Genomic DNA, 21,964 nt, shown 5'->3' with positions numbered 1-21,964 from the left:
TATTTTTTGTCATCAAATGTTGAATTAAATTTATTGTAAATTAAATGAAGATCAAATCACGAATTAAAAAATTTTATGTGATTAAAAAGATAAATTTTTTTTATTGATGGTCTTATAACTTGATTGTTTTAGGAGGATATTTTAGGAGAATTCTTTTAGTTTTGAAAAATAGTAAGAGAACCATGATTGTATACGAAGATCTTAAATCATTATATCTTTGAACATTGTTTTGTATTCTAAAACATATGTTAATATTTGTTTAAGTGACAAAACATTTTCTTACTCTTTATCATTACTATTTATTTTATACAGAAATCAATTTTTGTTAGTTTTATCGTTTTCTACAACTATTAATAAATTAATAGATTTTATTATAAATTTTTGTATCTTATTAAATATTTTTAATTAAAAAATTACTTCTCTTAAATGCCTGATTTATTTAAAAAAAATTTCATTTAAAGCTTATAAATAGTTTTAAGTTCTTATTGCACATAAATTATTTTCCTCTAAACGTGTCGCATTATCTAGGTTGGAGAAAAAATGGTAAACGTTATAAAAATGTTAAACATATTTTTTAATAAAAAAACAAATAATTTATACTTTTTGTGACAAATGGAGATACCAGCGAGGTCCATGGATCAAATGTTTTATGGGATTATTCGTTGTTTTTTGATTTAGTGTAAAAATATCTTTTCATGCTTATATACATAATCAATGTATATCAATGCAATTAATAAATGTATTGAGAATTTGAAATTATAGTATCATTATTATGAAAGGAGTGGTGAATAACGTCTGAAGAGCGCTAGAACAAATGTATTTATCAATCATGATTATAACTTTTTACATAGGACTTGAAGTAGGAGGCTGAAGGTTTAACTTGAAATTTAATAGTCTTTCTCAAAATAAGAGTAGTGCGATTTAATATAACACACTTCAAAAAGTAACGTATATTGCATTTAAATATGTTTATGACCAGAAATGGAGTCTTAGGAACAGAAGTGCAATTAAAGAAGTTGTTAAAATTTATGACATTTTCATTGTAGTGCAATATAAAAACTTTGATTTCACTCATAATATTAGAAATAATTTAAGTAATTAAAATTTTACACTTTTTTCTAGTAATAATGACAGGAGGGATTAAGACAACATAATAATGTAAAAATAAAAAAAAAAACTACGGAAAATTATGAACATAAGTTATTATAATTTTTAAAAAAATAAGATGCAAAATAGTATTAACATTACAGTTGTTAATAAAAATAAAAAATTTGTAGCGCCACAAATAGTAAAATAAGATAAAAAATAGTAGTTCGAGGAAAAAAATAAGTCAACAAATGGAACGGATACAAATAAAAACGTTATACATAAAAAACAAAAATGTATGATACAAGCTATTATGGTGAACTTTTTTCTACAGGAGTAAAGTCATTATATACATATGTATCTTTTTCTTTGGTGACATATGCGGACTCTATTTGCTTTTAGAATATATACCAATAACATTAAAAAGTTATGAGGACCGTCCACATAAGTACGATTTTATCCTCATGATAACATTTTCTAACTCAGTATGTTGCTTCATATACTGTCATATACTTTGTTTTTTAAAGTTAAAAAATAAAAGAAAAAAAAACTTTGTAAAATAATTTAAGAGTCAAAATAAAAGAAGTGTGAATTTAATAAATATCTTTTTAAAAATTCATAATACAATTTTTTGCCTCGTTTTTAATCGCGGAAAATATAGAAAAAAAAAAACTTATTTTTGAAGAAAATAAAATTAAAAATAGAAAAATGGCAAACCCTATTAACAGCATGGTTTAAATTAAACAAAATCGATGATTTCGCGAAATCGATGAAATATGTTAATATTTCAAAGTATTATATTTTCAATAACCAACTAAAAATTCAGTCAAAACGAAAAAATGATAAATGAAATACGCCAATAGGAAGATTAAACATAGTATTTCCGAAAGATCATGAAGATTTTTTTCAAAATTGGTACGAAATAAAGTAAATGGAGCAACATTATTCAAGGATCTTAAAAAATTTCATAAGATAATGTATCCAAAATTTAAGGAGGTTTGGGAGTATCATTCAAAGGGACGAGGAAGGGAGAATCCCCTCTGCCCGCGCAGATTGGCCCCCTTTACCACGCACTCCCTGTTGCACCCCACAAACTCAATATTTTCCTTACGTTTCACGTTTGCGTTGTTTAAATTGTACTATAACATGCCTCTAAATTTTGCTCACCGAATAATTGAAAAACAATTAACTCATAGGTAGATTTTTTTCAATAAATAATGACAAGTACTAAGGGCTATGCTGTTCAAATTGACTTTATTTGAAAAACGACGTTTCGAATACTCCAAGGCAGTCCTTATCAAGTCACTAAAAATTAATATACAGCAATGGTAATATAAATATGTATATAAAGATGTACACAACAGAAAACGCACTAACAATGTATATAAGTTTTATCTTTACTTACAATATTAAACAATAATCGCAGAGTGTCGTCAATGTAAAATGTTTATTCTACTCAACTGCGATATAGTACTATACATGGGAATTCTTTTTAAAGCTAAGTGAGAACATGTGTGTGTAGTACTACAACAGTGGTGAACCTGGTGTAGTACAAAATCAGCGGTAATTTATGAAACTGAGTTTATTTTTACTTTAAAGAATCAATCTCAATATCAAGGAAAGTGGCCACTAACCGATAAGTAGAGATTGATGGATATAAATTGTTATGAATTATCTAATTATGAGAATTGTTATAAGTATTTGTTTATATAAAATTCAAAAACAGAGCTTAAACTTTGTGTATCTGTAACTTTGTTAACTGTATTATATTTTTTTGTAAAAACCATTTCTGATATTAAACGCTTATAAAAATTTGGTTCATTATCTATAACTTTAAAATCATCAAAATCAAATGAGTGGCCACTGTCCTGTACATGATTAAAAATAGCTGATTCGTTCTTTTTACTTTTCACATCTCTCTTATGTTCATTTATTCTTTTTGATACGACTCGACTAGATTGACCAACATAACATTTATCACAATTTTTACATTTAATACAATAGACTGAACAAACTTTATCCTTATTTTTAGTTGAGTCTTTTCCCAATTGGTTTAAGAATTTTTGTTTATTTACAGATTTAAAAATGGTTTTATAACTTACTTTATTTAATAAACTTGAAGTTACTATCACAATTTTTTACATACGGTAAAACAATATAGTTTTTGTTATCATCATTTAATTTTTTATTTGAATTATTATTATTATCATTTTTATTATTATAATATATAATTTTTTTTCTTCTCTCTGCGTGTTTTTTTATGAAATCGGGTGGGTAATTGTTTTCTTTCAAAATTTCATATACCTTTTTTAGGTTGTTATTGTGATAACAAGTGTCTGACAATTTAATTGCACGATCGACCAAAGAATAAATCACTCCAATTTTTTGTGACAATGGAGAGTGTGACCAATAATTCAAATATAGGTTTGCATGTGTTGGTTTCTGAAACCAATTGGTTTTAATGAGTCCATTATTATCCCATGTTAAAGTCATATCTAAATAATTTATGCTATTGTTATTAGGTGTCTCCATAGTAAACTGTATATGCTTATCAATTGAATTCGAATAATTTAAAACCTTGTCGGATTCCGAAATCTTAATGCAAGCCAACAAATCATCTACGTAAACTTTTATTAATTTAATTTCAAAGGGACCGAGAAATAATAGCATTTTTATAATGTGACGCATAACTATATCTGCAAGTGATGGGCTGCATGGACTTCCCATGGCAGATCCAAACTTTTGTCTGTAATTTTTGTTATTGAAGCTAAAATAATTACTCTCCATAATGAACCTAATGATATTTAGAAATGAAAAGAATTCTAAGTTAATTTTTAAATTTAAAATGTGCCAAACTGATTCTAAAGCTACTTTTACTGATTCAAAATGAATGTTTTTAAATAAAGCAACGACATCAAAACTTACGATACAAAAACCGTCCGGTATAAGGAAATTCTTAATATCATTCTTAAGTTCAAAACTATTTCTTACGTTATGAGGTGAAGGAGGTAAATTATTTTTCAAAAATTCTGAAACCCACTTTGATAAAAAATATGTGGGAGATCCTATATTTGAGATCATAAGCCTCATGGGCTGATTTGTTTTATGTACCTTAACTAAGCCATAACACTTAGCCAAAATACATTTGTCCCTTATTGTGTTAAAAACTTTTTTATTACCACTATCACCAAACAGGTCTGACCCATTCAATTCATTCAACAGGTTACTTGTTTTATTGATTAAAGAAGGTAGGGGATTGTGCTCTACCACCTCATACAATTTTTTGTCATTCAGACTTTCTTCAACTTTATTGATATAGTCAATTTTTTTCAATACCTTTGCATTTTTTAAAAAGTTTTCTCTATTTAAGCGAGACAAAGAGGTTATTTTCCACAAGAGCCTGTGTTAATCACATGTTCTTTGTTTGTTTAATTCTTTTAAAAATGACCTATAAAAAATATTTAAAAAATTCATATAAGTTCTACGCATTCTAAACTATGAAAAAAACTCTATATTATTGTGATCTCTGCATTTTATTATTACTTCCGAACCTCTTTAAAGATACTGTGATTGCAATGGCTTTAATAGAACACAATAGTCAAATAGATGATGTTTTTAAAGAAGCCAGTATTGTTATGTTACCATATCAGTTACGACAATTTTTTGCATTGTTTCTAATTTCAGAAAACTTTACATAAAAATAACATTTTACAATTACAACATAAATCATGTGAAAATTTTAATTGACCCACACCAAAAAAAATTTATTTAAAACAAAACAGTACCTTACAAGGAAATATTTGTGTACTCAAATGTTTAATTTAATGTACGATGAATTTAATAAAAATCGAATCGTGATTTTCAAAATTATATGTGAACAAAAAAATTTTTTTTATTCATGGCCCAGAAGTTTCAAAAAAAATATTACTACATAAAACGTTAATTTATTATTTCATTTCGTGGTAAAAATTTTTTATCTATGTTATGGACTGGTACAGCATCAATATTAATTCCAAAAGAAATGACCTGTCATACAACACTTCGTTTACCATAAGACTTAAACGATAAAGAAAGTTCGTTGTTGGAATTGGCATCTGAAACAAAATTGAAAGAAGAAGATTTAATTATGTGAGACGAGGCTTCTGTGATCTCAAAAAAAGCCTTAGAAATAGTTGAAAGAGCATTACATGATTTAAGTAATACAAATATCCATTTTGGTAATATCAATTGTTTTAGGAGTCAATTTCAGAAAGATTCTTCCAGTTTTAAATAATAGTCATAGAAGTATAATTATAGAAGAAAGTATTAAATCTTTGGTCGTTGTTTCGTGTTCTAAAACTTAATATCATACTTATTCGTTCAATTGACAAAGCATTTTCGAAATTATTACAACATATTAAAGAAGGAAAAATTGAATCGTTTTGATTGCCAAATAAATGAAAATAACTCATGCTTGTTCCAATAATTTTGGTAAAGATTTAATAAATAGCAATATACTTAGTTCTTATAACAAATATTATTACTTTTTGAATAATTAAATTTTAAATCATGTAAAAGGAGGAATGAAAACATATTAGCATAGATTATATGCTACTAACAAGTGTTGATAAATCTTATAATGATATTTATATAAATTTTCCAATTGAATTTCTAAACAATATTTGTGAAGGCTTACCACTTGAGCTTAATTTAAAAATTAGAGCAATTGTTCTGTTAATACGCAACTTAAGTATAGCTGATGGCTTATGTAACGGTACAAGATTACAAGGTACAAAATAAATTAAATACAGTTGAAAAGCAAAAATTACAACTGGAGAAAAAATTGGATAGAAAGTTTTCACACTTTAAATAACTCTTAATACAGCAAATTCATTATCATTACCTTTTATTTTATACAGAAAACGATTTTCCTTAGTCTTAGCGTTTTCAGTGGCTGTAAATAAATCTAAAGGTCAAAGTCTTAATAATATTGGATTATATTCGAAAAAACCACTGTTTTTGCATGGTCAATTATACGTCGCGTTATCAAGATGCAAAATAAAAATGGAATTTGACTCTCATCCAACTAGAAATGACATGAAAATCAATATAATTTTAACTTATTTAGAGATGCGGCTGAAGGGTGACTGAAAGAAGTTCTTTAAAACTGTGTCAGAGTGTATGGTTATTGGGTTAGATAGTTATGAGGGGGGGGGGGGGGGGCGTAAAGAGACAAAACAAAAATGTAACACAATCAAAATTAGGTACAAACTGACATTATAAAGAAATGCTAACAAATTATACAGCTTAAATAATTATAACATTCGATTAAGAAGTAATAACGTGATGCTGAATAGTGGAAAAAGTGGCTGTTTAGAAATTGTGAGAGGGCTGAGAGGTTTTCTTGAGAAGTGTAGGTAGAGCTGACAGTGGGGGTGCAAAAAGTAATTAAACTCAAAATGGCAGGATTATTGATATGATTTTACTCCATCTAGAGATGCTGCTGATAGAATACTGAAAGGAGTTCTTTTAAATTATAAGGAAGGCTTATTGAGCTATCTGGTTATTAAGTTACAAAATTATAAGGGGATGATAAGAGGGTCGAGAGGGGCTCAACAAAAATTTAACTTAACAAAAATGTAGTTAAAACAGATAGAATTTCACCTTATTTAGAGGGGTGCTGAAGGAGGGGCAAAGGGGGGCTCATTAAAATTGAGTGGGGAGGCTCAGGTGGTTGAGGAGGGGCGGAGGGGGCTATCCAAAAATTTAACCTAACAAAAATTACGTAAAAACTGTTGGAGTTTTACTGTATTCAGAGAGGTGCTGAGAGATATCTGCGGTGGGGGGGGGGGAGTTAGTTTAAGATTACTTTTCAAAGTTACTATAGTATACAAAGATGTGTGTATATATCATTGTAAGTGCCAAATAAATGGAAAACGACTGATGTATGTTCTAATATTTTTGGCAAAGATATTGAATTTTCAATAAATAACGGTATGCATACTCCACACAACAGTTATGCTTGCTTTTGAAATAATAAAATGCTCAATCATCTAAAAGGAGAAATGAAAACATGTAACCGTATAGATTATGCTACTTATAAAAGTGATGATGAATCTAATAGTGATATATACATTAATTTCTAACTAATTTTCGAAACAGTATTTGTGAAGGCTTATCTTTGCAATAGCTTCATTTAAACTTGAAACATTTGTTATGTTTCTATCAAATAATGCAATCAATGAACGTCTTGAGAATTTAAGAGAAAAACAAACTAGTGCGCCATGGTACTACCTCAATAGAGGGGTGAAAATGTGTTAACGAATTATACTGATAAAATCATTTTTTTTAACTGGTAGAAATCGTCTGATGTGGGCTAGAACAATTATTGAAGCGTTGCTCAGACAATGGTTTAGTATTTGTGAGGAGGATACAGTGACTTTTTTGAAAAGCGTAAGGAGAACCGAAGGGGGTGCGAAAAGTAGTTTAACTAAGAATGACAAGCTCCATAATTTTATTTTAATTAGAGATATAGCTGTTGGGTGGCAAAAGGGATTTCTTAAAAATTGTGAGCGAGGCTTATAGGGCTATTGAGTTATAGGGTTATATAACAGTGAGTGGTGGCTGAAGATTTTTTTTTGTTTGTTTGAAGGAGCGGGGAGAAAATCTTCATAGACACCCCGGCTATTTCAGCGGTAGTGTTGGATTCACCCGGTGTGCCTACCGACTAAAAACTAACCTCCCCACATGGGACAGGTCTGTTAGGACCACTCCCCTAGAAGACAAAAAGGTATAAGAGGAGAGAGAAAAGGAAAATAACGAAGAATTTCGGAAGTGGACTCGCTCTCGAAGAGATGAGAGGAGGGGCACTTACGCATCTGAGAGAAGCTCGAGACAGGGTGGCTGAAGAAGTTCGGTGGAGAGGGGCTTATTAAAAATTTAATTCACACAAATAAGGTATAAACTGACAAAATTTTACCTAATTAAGAGGATGGCTGGGGAGGGGGTTGTTAAATTGAGTTAATTAGAATGACCTTAAATTACGATTTAATATGTAAACATATATTGCTATACGTCAAAGAAAAAAATTAAAAAAAGAACTTTAATTCTATCCAAAAGTATATCAAAATTTTGACAAAGACTAGAAAAAAAATATGATAGTCACATCGTACAAATATTCACATTAAGTGACATTTCCAGATTAAATTATCGAATTATACAATGATTTTTTTACAATCAAATGGTCACAAAAACATACATACAATAAACCATTAACAGCAAGATATGTGCTATAACAGTTTTAGATTTGGGACTTTCGGAAAATTTTGATTTATGTGTATACCCTTACAAATTACTAGATAACTATACTATAGGAAATATTTTTCAATAAACTGTATTGTTTTATATATTAGATGGTAAGTCCATTATTTTTGACACTAGAAGATTTAAAGTGAAGTTCTTGTTTCCGTAAAAACTATTCAACGAAAAATGAAAAACCTAGTGTGTTTTGTTGTATTATTATAAATACAATCTGTGTTGCAGATCAGATTACGGAAATTTTGTTCTGTTATGATGTGGGAGAAAATTGACTCAACAATTTTTCCCACATTTTTGTATTGTAATGGAAAAAATCCGTTTTAGTTATTTGAAATATAAATATAATAATGTAATTGGCAAACTTTGTGAAGAGTTATTAGATGCAATTACTAATATAGCATCTTATAATTCTAAAAATTTTAATACAAAGGAATAAATTGCGAAATCTCTTCATTTTGCCATCTTAGTACATCGGAAGTCCAAAATATGTGCAAAAGCACTTTTGGAATGCAATAGCTATAGTGAATAATGTTGTATCACAGAATCATTAATAATAACAACATGCTATTATGAATGGAAACATATTAAATTTAGTTTCATCCAAATTTTGAAAAAGAATAACCCCAATTGATATTCTAAATACTATAGTCAGATTATTATATTTTACATGTGTACTAATTTTAGATGATACTAAAAATTATATTTTTAATCGACTGTTGATGTAAGTTTATGTATTTGAATTTCAGACACTTTATTTTCCGTCTTCATTGACACAATTTTAGTCTACCTCATGCACATATAACTTTACATCATGTACAAAAAATATTACGCCTGAACAAATCGATACACTTATTTCTGCTAAAATTTCTTCGAGTAATGTAAAACTCACAAATTTAGTCATTAAACATATGCTTTACAGTCCTCATACGAAACATAGTCCTCGTATGGTTCATTACAATCAGAAGTGTACAAAAAATTTTTTAAGATGTTTTTTAAACGTACTGTTTTTCGAACTATATTCCAAATAAACGATTACCCGTAATGTAAAAGAGCAAATAACATATCTATAAAACATATTTACAAAACTTAGAAAAAAGGAAAAGTTGTAGTTGATCATTGAATCGTTATACCTTATTGTAAATTTTTATTGGTGAAAAATAAATGTTATATTAACATTATATGTTGTGCATCAATCCAAAGCATGAAATATATTTATGACTGCATTCATAGAAGCTGTGATAAAGTATACATTCCAATTTAAAAGTCAAAAGACGAAGGAACAGAAATACTCAATGAAGTAAATAGTTACATCGATTCTAGATACGTGGATCTTAAAAAAGCAGCTTGAGAACTACTAGAATTTTTTATTTGTATTAGAGGTCAAATAGTTAAAATTTTAGCGGTTCTTTTGTGAAACTAATAAAAACTTATATTTGATAAGAAAGAATTTTAAAAATAGTATGAAACCATCAAACATAACTATCAGCTTGGATGTAATTAAACAAAAATGATTATTTTGCAAAATCGATTAAGTGTGGGAAAATTTCTGAATATCACACTTTTAATAACAAACCAACAATTTAGGAAAAAAAAAAAAAAATGTAAAAAAAATCGTTGAACAGGTAGATCAAGCAAAATATCTTGAAAGAATCATGAAAGACCTTGTTAAGCTTATTTTTAATAGAATAAATGGTTCAACATCTTTCGAATACATTGAAACTTGTAAAGAAATTGAATACTGGACATTTAAAAATACTACAACCGCAATAAGCTTGATTAATATAATACAAAATAAGTATACAAAATTACGACAGAAGTTTTTGTTGATAGTAGAGATGATCGCGCTTTTTTATACATCAACTTAATTTTAGAACTTGTAGATGAATTATGTAAATGTTTCAATCTACCCATACCTTAAAGAATTTAAAATACTAAAAATCTCACTGATAAAGAAATGTATTTTAGTGAAGAAATGTTTGGCTCATTGTACGTAAATTTCAATAATGATAAGAAAATGGTTTATACACTTGGCAAAAAAAAAAAAATTCTTTTTAATGACGGTTCTGAAGATTCGAAAATAACTTATTTATATAAAACATTAGGTTATTTTTTTTTCCTCGATGTAAAAAAAATTTGCCGACGTCTTAGACTGGCATAGCATCAGTCTTGCTTCTAAAAGGTATGACAAGTCATAGAACTTTTAGACTTTCGTTGGACTAAAACAATATAAGAAGGGTGTAAATGAAATTGAAAAATGATATCAAAAAGTTATGAGAAAATGATTTGATTACTTGAATTAAAGCTTCAATGATCCAAAAAAACCCTTAGAAACAGTTAACAGAAATTAGAGAGACATTTCTAACACGGAAGTATATTTCAGAAATAAGTTAATTGTTTCAGGAGGAAATTTTTGTAACATTTTTCGTTTTATAAAAAAACAGTCATAAAAGTATTATTATTTAAGAAAATGTTAAATTATTATTTTTAAGGATATTTAAAATTTTTGAATTGCAAATCAATATTTATTTTTATAATAAAGAAAAATCAAATATTGTTTGTTGTAAAATATTTAGTGCTTTAAAAAGTTGTTTGGTTGTTAGTGTTAACTTATATCACATAATAAGTATACCAGTTTCTTAAGGTGGTTCTTTCATGACTCCTAAGTCAAAGGTGTGACTATCAAGTTGATATTTATTATTACTTCTCAAATTTCAAATGATTAGTTATTAATATTGTTTATTGGGTAAAATTAAGTACTGATTCAAAATTTTACATCATGATATCACATATAAAAGTTCGTAGAAATGATTACATAAAATTTACTCTTAACCTCAAAATACCAGCAATAAATGCTTATGCTTTTAACGTAAAAAAGGAAAATGTACGCCTGTGTTTCTTTTAATATCTTATAATTAAGTCCAAGAGTATATGTATTTCGAGATAGCAAGTGAAGAAATGTTTAGTTGCCATAAAAGCACATTTTTAGAATGTCATTTTCTTGCGTTCTTGTCAGCCTACTCTAATATTTTCACGAGTAGTGTATTGTTATTTAACTAATAATTCTTCAAGATTTCATGTCATTCTGTTCATAATCATTTTATGAAAGAACCACCTGAAATAAAAGAATTCTTTAAAAGTTGTACGGAGAATCTGAAACCTGGTATAGGAAAGATGATACAAGGTATTGAGGGGTTGATAAGTCAGACAATAATATTTGTATAAGTTTTTCAATATGTATGTTAAATAGTATCAGTGAAGGTCATAGGTTTATGAACTCAGTTTGAAAATAAGTACAATAGTAATGCTATGTTTTAATTGAAGTACATCAGAAGTACATCGTACCTGATAAGGAATTATTGAAATACAACGTAAAAGGAAAAACTCCAACTGGAGAAAAAATTGGACTTAAAATTTTTTTCTTAAGGATAACTCTTAACTCTGGAAACACCTATACACTACCTTTTATTTTATATCTTGATCAATTCTCAATAGTTGTGGCATTTACTGTGACTATTAATAAATCTCAAGGTCAAAGTTTTGATGATGTTGCCTTATACTTATGGAAACGAGTATTCTGTTACGGCCAATTCTATGCAGGCTTATCAAGTTGCAAGAATATTAATTAAAAAATTTTTATGTAAGTTGAAAAAGATCATTCGTATGTAAAAAATATTTTTTGGTAAGAAATTTGAAAAAAAAAATATTTAAAATACCATCACTAAAAGTTCTAATATATACATATAGGCATGATTTTTCATGTAGTAAATGATACATTTCCGCCCTCGGGTGGTTTTGGGAGGCTGGTACTTCCTCGGGCGAAAAAGCAGTTTTCCGGAACTCGTTCGAAAAGTCTCCTTTACGAACCTCGTTACGTCCCTCGCCTTCGGCTCGGACCGCAAACCTCTCGGTTCGCAAACAGAGACTTTTCAAACTCGTAGGAAAACTACCATTTTTTAACATTAAACAATTCATCCATAAATTTTTTAATACTTACGTAGTAAACGAAAAATTTCGATAAAATGCTTGTATTCTCTCATGCAGTAGTGATGTTTGTTTCCATGCTGTTTCAGATAACAGAACATGGCTAATTTGCTATTGTCTTTATATTATGTTAATCGATGTTTATGTTACTATTTTTTAAGTTATTTACCTTTACTTGTTACCGTGTTCATAAAAGTAAGCCTATTTCTATGTCATTAAATCACCTAAGTATAAAATGTTTCTTTAGGTATAAGAACTTAAATATCAGCTCGTCGCTAGAGGTATTTCACAAAAATTTTGGTACATATGTATCGTCTTGTTAATAGTGTTAGATAGATTTTTTTTTTTTTTCAATTATAGTGCTTTACGTCCGGCTCCTTTTAATAAGGGCACTACTATGGGCACTTAGCACTTGGGAAAGGGACAAGGAAAGGGATGGGAGGCCTCCCATTACTGGGAGGAGGGTAGGGGAAATTAGGCAATTGTTGCTGCGAGAAGGTCGCCTAAACCCTCCTCGAGGAGCATTGCGTAGCAAAGTAGCATGAAGAGAAACAAGCAAAATTTTGACTTACAAGTCGTTCAGCAGAAGAGGCGATTCAGCAAAAAAGATCAAAAGCCAAAATAAGGAACTATGCAGAAAGTCCTTTGCAATACCACGAAAGAAACAATTCGTGTGCGTTTAATTTTGTAGCTATGAAGAAGCGGCTACTTGATATCCGCGAGACAACCAAGCGAGGAGTAGACCGATCGGCTCGAGTCGCGAAGGCAGGCAGCCCCGCGTAGGCTTAAAGCAGACGAGCGGGGGCGACGCACACATAAGTGAAATAAACTACTCATGTGAATACAATTAAATTTGATAGTTAAAATCATGCGTGTGCCGCTCGCCACCAGTCAGTAGCTGACCGGAGCTCCTTAAAGGTGAAAAATAACCCTTATCCCTGAAAGGGCTCTTCTAATCCGACCATAATAACGAAGTTTTCAGGAAACATGCAGATTTTTAAAGAACATCTTATGATCTTGTTTACAATTTTAAGACACGTTAAAATTATCTACTTCTTAGTTATAATCTGCCGTGCCACGGAAAAAAAGCGTAAGTACAGATATTGTCAAATTGAGAAAATTGACAAAAACTATTTATGTTAAAAACATGGTGAAAATCGAATTTTTCAACATCGAAAAAACTGTTTCTAAGGTAATTAGAGCATGATCTAATTACTGCACGCGAAGAAAAACCGATTTCCCGAAAGGGAAAACAGATACTGCACTTACGGCTTTTTACTCACACACTTTTCTTTGCAAAAAAGCCGTAACTGCACTTACGTTTTGTTACTAGGTAAAGTCAATGAGCACAGTTACGGGATCCAACATTAAAAAGTCTCATTAGAATACATACAAATGTAGTTATGGCTTTTTTTAGAGGGAAAGTATCCGAAAATCAAAACCGTAAGTACAAATTTTCATATTTCCTGTATGAAGATGAACTTTATTATGCAGAAAATAAAAATATCATACCTTGTTTACCTTAGAAATAGTTTTTAATAGGTGAAAAACTATGCATGCATTACTTATTTATTTAAGGTTGCGAAAACTTATGGAATGAAATATGTTTCATTCAATAGATTTTGATCCACTGTATCGAACGGTGTCCTTGTTTATACCCCAAGTGAAGCAAGATGTTGAGATATTTTATCTCAAAGTTGTACCTTTGACACGAGCTTTTATAACAGATTACCAAAATATCAGCTTTACAGGTATTTCCTAACTTACAATAAAAATCCTGAGCAGATAAATTATGATGAACTTGTAGAAAAATCTATGTTCTTTTTAATCCTGTCATGTAAAATGCTGGTAATGGGGAATTTTCCAAAGGTATTTGCCAAGAAAGACGTGAAAATCAGCTTCATGGTTATAAATGACAGACGGTAGCAGAATAACAACACTAATGTACTTATATACGTATACATACACAAGTGAAACTCTCCTACTTGACTAGAGCAGTAGACAAGGGAGTTACCTTAATGAATGGAAAATGTTTAAGTCGATTTTTTCTCTTGCTATTTTAATGTTTCATGACATTATTGTAGTATTATTATTAATTTCATTTCTTCAAAGTAAAAAATACATTATTGGAAGTTTTTTAAATATGAAACAATTTTACATTGAAAAAATGCTAATAGTAATGAAGGTTAGACTGTTACACAAAGAGTAAGTATTCATGTGAAATAATTTTTTAAAATTTATTAAAAAATATACAAGTTTTCTTTTATTTTATAACTCTAATGATTATATATTATGACGCTACTATCCGTCGGTCGTATTAGCTGCTGCAGAGCCAGCGTGTACGTATGTATACACATGAAATTTGCTGCTGCTTTGTAGTTACGCTTTTTTTTTCTTGTACGAAGAGATCTGCCTTACGCTGGCTCTAAGGAAAGAAAAGCGTAAGTGCAAGAGATTTTTTTAGTGTGACATTACTAGCCTTTCTCGCTGACTAATATCGAGTAAAAAAAGTGTAAGTGCTGTTACGGCTTTTTTCCCCGTTAACGACACGTCGAATTCCAATATTTTTGTTACTTACGGCTTTTTTACATGGGAAGGCAGATTTCTATGTACTCTCAATTAATTTTTATTAATAAATGAAAAAAAGATATTGAATTTTTTTTTCAACCAATTTGTAGGACGGGTAATTGATCTACATGATAATGATGATAATTGTGTTCATCGTAATGACAATATTAATGATAATGATGATCAGCGTAATGTTGAGAATAATAATATTAATAGCAATAATAATGACAATGATAATAATAATCATAATAATCATAATCATAATAATAATCGCAACAATAGTAAAATGAATAATATCAATACTGATAATAATATAAAAAATGAAAGTAGACATAATGCTACAAATAGTTGTGATGGTAATATTTATGAAGACGAAAACTGTCATATTGATGTTAATTTCAATAACTTTCAAATCATCCTCAGAAGATTTTCTACATTCATACATGTAGTTTCTTTTATTTTTATGGAATGCAATATATTGATTATAATGTGTTTTATACTGAGTAGTAATACGGTATGCCTTGATATGAATATTTTTCGTTCATTTTTTATCATTTGTAGGTATTCATCGCATTGAGAATATTTATTGCATTGTATTTTTTTGCAAATTTTAAATTTTTATCTCTGTCAGTTATAAAACAGAATCAACACGAGAAAGTGGTAAGATCTTTAGAAAATATTTATCAGATTATCGACATTCCTTTTTTAGTAAGTATTTTTCATTATTCATAGGTATTTATTGCAGTGAGAATATTTGTTGCATTGTAATTTTTTGCGAATTTTAAATATTCATCTCTGTGACTTATAAAACAGTATCAACATGAGGAAGTAATTTGATCTTCAGAAAGTATTTATCAGATTATCGACATTTTTTTTGGTAAGATATAAAATAAAAGGTAGTAAAGAGATATTTCAAGTGTTTAAAGTTATTTTTGAGATAAAAACTGTGAGTCCATTTCTTTCTCTAGCTAATATTTCTCCTTCTACGTTGCGTTTAAATAATTTAGTAATTCCTAATCGAGTAAAATTTCGTAAACCGTCTGGTATACTTAAATTTTCAATCAGCATTACTAATGAATATAACTCAATATTTTAGAACATACATTATAAGATACCTATTCTCTATAATGAGAACAAATATTAAATTGATAACTTTAAATATTTATGAAAATAACTATTCAACAGTTTCTTAAATAATAATAATGTTATTACTGTTTTTTATACATTTAAGAATTTGACGAAAATTTTTTCCTAATGTAATAAATTTATTTCTGAAATACATTTATTCATAATATATATCTCTTAAATTTCTGTCAAATTTCTAAGGCTTTTTTTAGAATCGATAAAGCTTCATACTAATTAATCAACTTATCTACTTGTTATTTTTTCTTTTATGAGTCGAAAATTTCTTTCCTTAAAGATATTTTCTAATCCATAAAATTTTATGTAACTTACTTTGATCAAACCGTATACAAAATTTAACTTCTAATTTTAGAATTTAGTTAGTACGTAAGTAAGCGCGTTTATCTTCATTATCAACATAATTTTCTGTCGTATTTTTTCATATTCATTGTGAATCTTTCTATTTTGAATATTTCTGGAACTAAAAGCCTCGCCAAAAACTGTTTTAATTGATAAGAAAACCTAGAAGTAGTTGCTTCTTTGAAAGTATTATTGATTTGAGAATCATGATCGATGAAACTTACTCATGTTGCAGTATCTTTGAACATCAAGAATTAAATTTTTTTATATATTTCAATGTCGTCGAAAGATTATGCACCATTTTTTCTTTTTCAAAGAAATTAAAAAAAACCTTTCATGATTTGTTCGGAAAATTTGTTTACCTATTATACCTACTGCAATGATTTTTATTTCATTTTTCAAACTCTTTATTGATAGTTTGTAATTAAAAATGTAATATTGTGGAATGTTTACATACTTTATTGATTTTAAAAAATAAATATGTTTATTTTATTTTATCAGAGGTGTTAGTTGCATTTGGTTTTATACTATTTTAAAAATGATTTTTATGGAATATAAATTTTTGTTTGTTTCCAAGGTGGAGAGAAAAATCTACAACTATTCGAATTCTAGTACAATTTGAAAATTCTGGTAGTCTACAAGCTGTTTTTATTAGTCCTACATGTCTAGCATCAACATAATTTCTCATCAAATTAAAATTTTTCTTTCCTTCGTCTTTTGATTTTTGAATTTTAATATTTGCTCTGTTACTACCTCCATGAACGAAGTCATAAATATATGTTATGTTTCGAATTGATTCACTACGTTTAACGTTCATGTAACATTTATATTTCATCGCTAGAATTTATTATATGGTACAGCCTTTCTATTACCTACTAAAATAATATTTTTGTCTAACTTTTGTAAATATGTTTTTTAAATATCTTTTTTTTTTATTTTTATATTGCGGGTAATCGTTTATTTGAAGTATATTTTGAAATGTAGTGCGTTTGAACAACACCTTCGAAGATTTTTGTACATTTTTGAGTAAAATAAACCATACGAGGACTGTGTTGTGTACGAGGTTCGGGAAACATATGTTGAAAGACTAATTTTTTATGTTATGCATGACCCAAAAAAATTTTGGTAGAATTAAATGTATCAATTCGTTCAGAGGCAATATTTCTTTGCCATGATGTATGGTTATTGAAATGTGTGCATGAGGTAAACTATGTGCCTGAAATTTAATTTATTTTTTTTTTTTTTCATAACCTCGGTTATCTATTACTTGGAATGTAGTTTAAAACATAGTACGTTTGAAAAACATCTTGGAAAGTTTTTGTTTACTTCTGAGTAGAATAAACCGTACGAGGACTGTGTTTTACATGAGGTATGTATAAAAATTTAGAATTTAGATTTATGATATTAGAATAAAAAATTCGTGGGTCAGTTTTCCGTTATAATATAGCCGGCTGAAATTCTCGGTATTTGATTAGTAAGATACTCAGTATTCATAATGTTAAAACATAGTAAGTTTTTTATTTTTCGTTAAGTTATTTTTAACATTACCAGTACTCTTGTTAAAATCTTTAAAAAAAATAAATAATGTTCTTACCGTCTGATTAATAAAATAAAAGAATTAACCTGAGAATATTTTCTTAGAACAGTAATCTGGTAATTCCGTAGGGTATACGCACAAATCAAAGTGTTTTGATTGTCCTAAGTTTTAATCTATGATAGCAACACATTTTGCTGTTAATAGTTAATCGTATGTTTGTTTTTTGTGACCTTTTTTTTGTGAAAAAATCATGTTTGAATTTGGTAATTTTGTCAACGTATGTAATTAAATGTAAATGTTTGTACATTTAGATATTTGGTTTTTCTTTACAATTTTTGTCAAAGTTCCAAATTGCTCTTTAATAAAATTATTATAAAGATCTAAAAAATTGCCTACATATGTGAAAAAATGTAAACACGTACGTGTATAAATACATATACGACACGCACACGTATGTATACATATCAAGGTCCGTAAAGCTCAGTGGGGTCTCAGTCAGGTTCTCTTAAAATGGTGTTGTAAGCTGTAGGAAGGTTAGGGGGTCAGGATAGAAATCGGGATCTATTAATGGTAATATTAAATTAATTTATCTTTTATATTTTCAAAATTTGAACATTCATTAAACATAATAAATATGATTCAAATGAACTACGAAAAATTTTTTCCTCTGATCAAAGTTACATACTAAAAAAGTTAACAAATAAAACAAATTGTAAACATATGTAAATAAAATGTACTTATTTATTCATACGTTTGAAAAATCGTAATCAGTCAAAATATAGAAGAAAGTAATGGAATTTCCCTTATTTTGCAGAAGGTAGAACTGGGGGTAGAAACGGGGGCTATTGGAGATTGTAGGAGTGCCGTTTAGGATTGTATAAAATCCCTCACCCAGCCAACTATATATATTATAGAGATATATATTTGCATGAATATAATTACAATGAATCAATGACTTCTAACTCTACAGGAGCACTTTCGTATACGATCATTTTTTACATATGGACAAGTAAAGCTCCGTCTCCCTGTGCTCTCTGCTTGCCTACCTTCTATAAAATAATTATGATTGAGTTTTTTGTACATTAAAGAAAATTGGCTAGCTTATAATTACCAACAATAACATAAAATTGTGAACATATAAAAATTAAAACATACGAAATGATTCTCTTACCTCAAAATGATCAACAAAAACAAATGTAAAATAAATCAATAACAGCGAAATGCGGTGCGGGGGGAGGCGTTGGAAAAGTTGCGGGGGTTTCTTGAATTAGGCGAAGGGATTGGTTGGACCTAAGAATAAATAAAGTCTTGACAAGTTGAAGAAGAAACAAAAAAATTCTCCCATATTTTATGGCGGGGCAGGGAGGGGGGCACAAAGTCAATACAGGAATCTTCTTTCTATAATATATATCTTCAGTTCATATCACCAAAATAGTCCACAACTCCCCTCCTCGGTCCACCTCACTCATATTTGACCACCCTCAGCCCCCCTCAAGACAAGGGAAAATTGTTTTCATTTCAATGGGAAATTGACCAAATAAACTTTTTATTAAGCCCCTGGTAGTCATAATTTAACTCCCCTTGGCTCCCCTCACAATCTTCTCAGCCCCCCTTAAAACAAGGCAAAATCGTTTTTATTGTGATGTTCTGAACACCTAATAAAATTTTTATCACCCTTCCTTAGCTCCCCATGCTGCCTTTCAATTTGTTCTGACGTCTGCTTGCCTCCCCCCTTTATTGTCTCTTCCCGCTTATTTTTGCTCTTCCTTAGCCCCCTCTGATAAGGAGTCGAAATTTCCTTTATTTCTATGTGAAATTTATTAAATATCTTGTTCAATAGTTCCTTGTCGTACTGACCCAGTTTGGTATATTTTTATCTATTTTTTCCATACTGCCCATTAGGAAAATAGACAGACACGTTAATCTTTTATTGGTTGTTATTATGAATATGATAACCAACCGCTCATCGTTAGTTAGGTAAGTGGGCCTGAAGAATACCTTCCCTGTAGGTATGCCGTTGGGACGATCACTAAGAAGGAGGCCGTTGTGGCTACCCGTATTCTTCAGGGCCCTCTTCCCTGGCTTGTATTTAAAGTAGAAAATATCCGACGACACCAGGCTGGATGGTTGAACGGCTACAGAACTCTGAAGTGTTGGAGCAGGTTATGTTCTGGCTAGACATGTCTCCTGGTATTCCATCGGAGACGTTGACGTTCCTAACGCCCTTTTTTCCGTGGCACTCGGTTGTATTAGTGATCCAAGGTTAAAACTGATTTATTTCGCTTGCCCACGAAAGAAGAGTGTCATCGGTAGCCGGAATGCCCAACTGCACGATTAACAACTCTGTTCTTTGTGCACTGCCGATGAACGACTACGATAATCAACAATGCGATGGGGCATTGTATAACCACTCTTCACTATCTTTGATTGTGGGTGGCTTCAATTTTACCTTGACGCCACCTAGTGGATCCTACTGAATTTAAGCGCGAAGCTAACTTATTTTAGGAAAACTTAGAGCTTATTTATCTCTATTGTTATTAACTTTATCAAGAGAAAAAATATACGAAAACCATTTCGGAATTATCAAGAATCAGTTTGCGAAATTTCAGCAAAATCGCTTTAGTAGTTTTCGCGGTTAGCGATTACGACGGTTTTAGCGACTTTGTTTTATATATTAGTAAGATAGACTATCTGCTAAACTTAAATTTCTTATTAACGTAACGAGTGCTATAATTTTTAAATTAAGTTCATGAGGTGGTAGATCTTCACCAATATTATTTATTCTTTCCATCGGAATATTAATAAAGACATTATTGTTGGATTGGTCAACTCCTTTAGATGTCGCTTCATCAATACTATAATATGTCTTTATTTCACCTATTATGTCATTTAAAACCTTATTATTTAAAGATAAATATTGATAAATGTTTGCCCCTCCCCCTTAATTCTCTTTCCACGCTTTTCTTGAGCGATTCGAACATTTTTTTTTACAAAAAGCAACTTCCTTCAAGATATCTATTTTTGTACACAATAAATATTTTTAGGTGTATGTAAAATTAACGATTTACGAAAATTGTCTTTCGTTGCAAGAATTCGAGTTACGTGCAAAAGTGCAAAATTTTTTTGATAAAAAATGAAATATTTTGCAAAATGCGTTTTACATTTATTCCAAATGTTTTCACCGAAAATATTTTCTGAAAGTAAGAACCACGCACAAAATGGTTTCAAGTAAAAGAGCAACATAATGGTAGCTTCTTTGAATATATCATCAATTTGAGTATCATATTTCGTTAATATCATTGCTATAGCAGTATCTTTAAATGTTTTATGATTTTTTTGACTTTAATCAGTGAATTTAGTAGTTTGATGTTCAAACCTTTTTAAGTGTGGTAAGTTTTTTAGCAGTATATATTACTAAACGTCACCGAAAAACTATGGCATTTGCATAAGATCGTAAAAACAGCCAAAAAACGTACGTCACTTTCTCTTGTACTTATGAAAGACCAGCGTTTTCTGTAGTACAGGAATCTTTATACGTGTTCTTAAATCTTACACTTAAAAACTGTACGCAGCTTCCATTTTCGTTCTACCTAAATGTAAAATCCGAGTCACTTAAATAAAACCATTTTTTACTTAAGATAAGTTGAGTTCATTATATAATTTTTTACAATTTTGAGTGTAAATATAGTGAGTTTTAGTATTGTTTTGAATACGTTTCTCATCTCGGTAAAATAAGTTATCATTATCGAAGCTAGGTCAAATTCAGTGTCGTTTCAAATGATTTTGGCTGACATGGCATAAAAAAAATGCTTGGTGGTTACATCTTCCAATGTTGATAGCAATAGGAAATTTGAGGCTACAGAATCGCTATTTAAAACTACTTATAATTTCAGGTGATTGAAATTCTTGTGATAAATATTATAATGTATGTAAATAAACAAAAAAATAAAAAAATAAGTCCGAAATAAAAAATCATTTAAATAAAAAACTTATGCAACATGTAACATTATTTTG

At 29.3% G+C, this 21,964-nt stretch overlaps 1 protein-coding gene across 3 annotated transcripts in view; it reads left to right on the top strand.

Moving 5' to 3' along the window:
• The window catches only part of fmt (phosphatase 6 regulatory subunit 1-like protein fmt), a 400,722-nt gene that overhangs the window by 110,595 nt on the left and 268,163 nt on the right, over positions 1-21,964 (top strand). The gene's annotated exons all lie outside the window — the stretch shown is intronic.

The sequence above is a fragment of the Copidosoma floridanum genome, unplaced genomic scaffold (genome assembly GCF_036245765.1).
Source record: "Copidosoma floridanum isolate Cflo_tuat_1 unplaced genomic scaffold, Cflo_Japanese_pri ptg000006l, whole genome shotgun sequence".
NCBI lineage: Eukaryota > Metazoa > Arthropoda > Insecta > Hymenoptera > Encyrtidae > Copidosoma > Copidosoma floridanum.
Note: the sequence above shows the minus strand (reverse complement) of the source record. Positions and strands in the feature narration are given on the sequence as shown.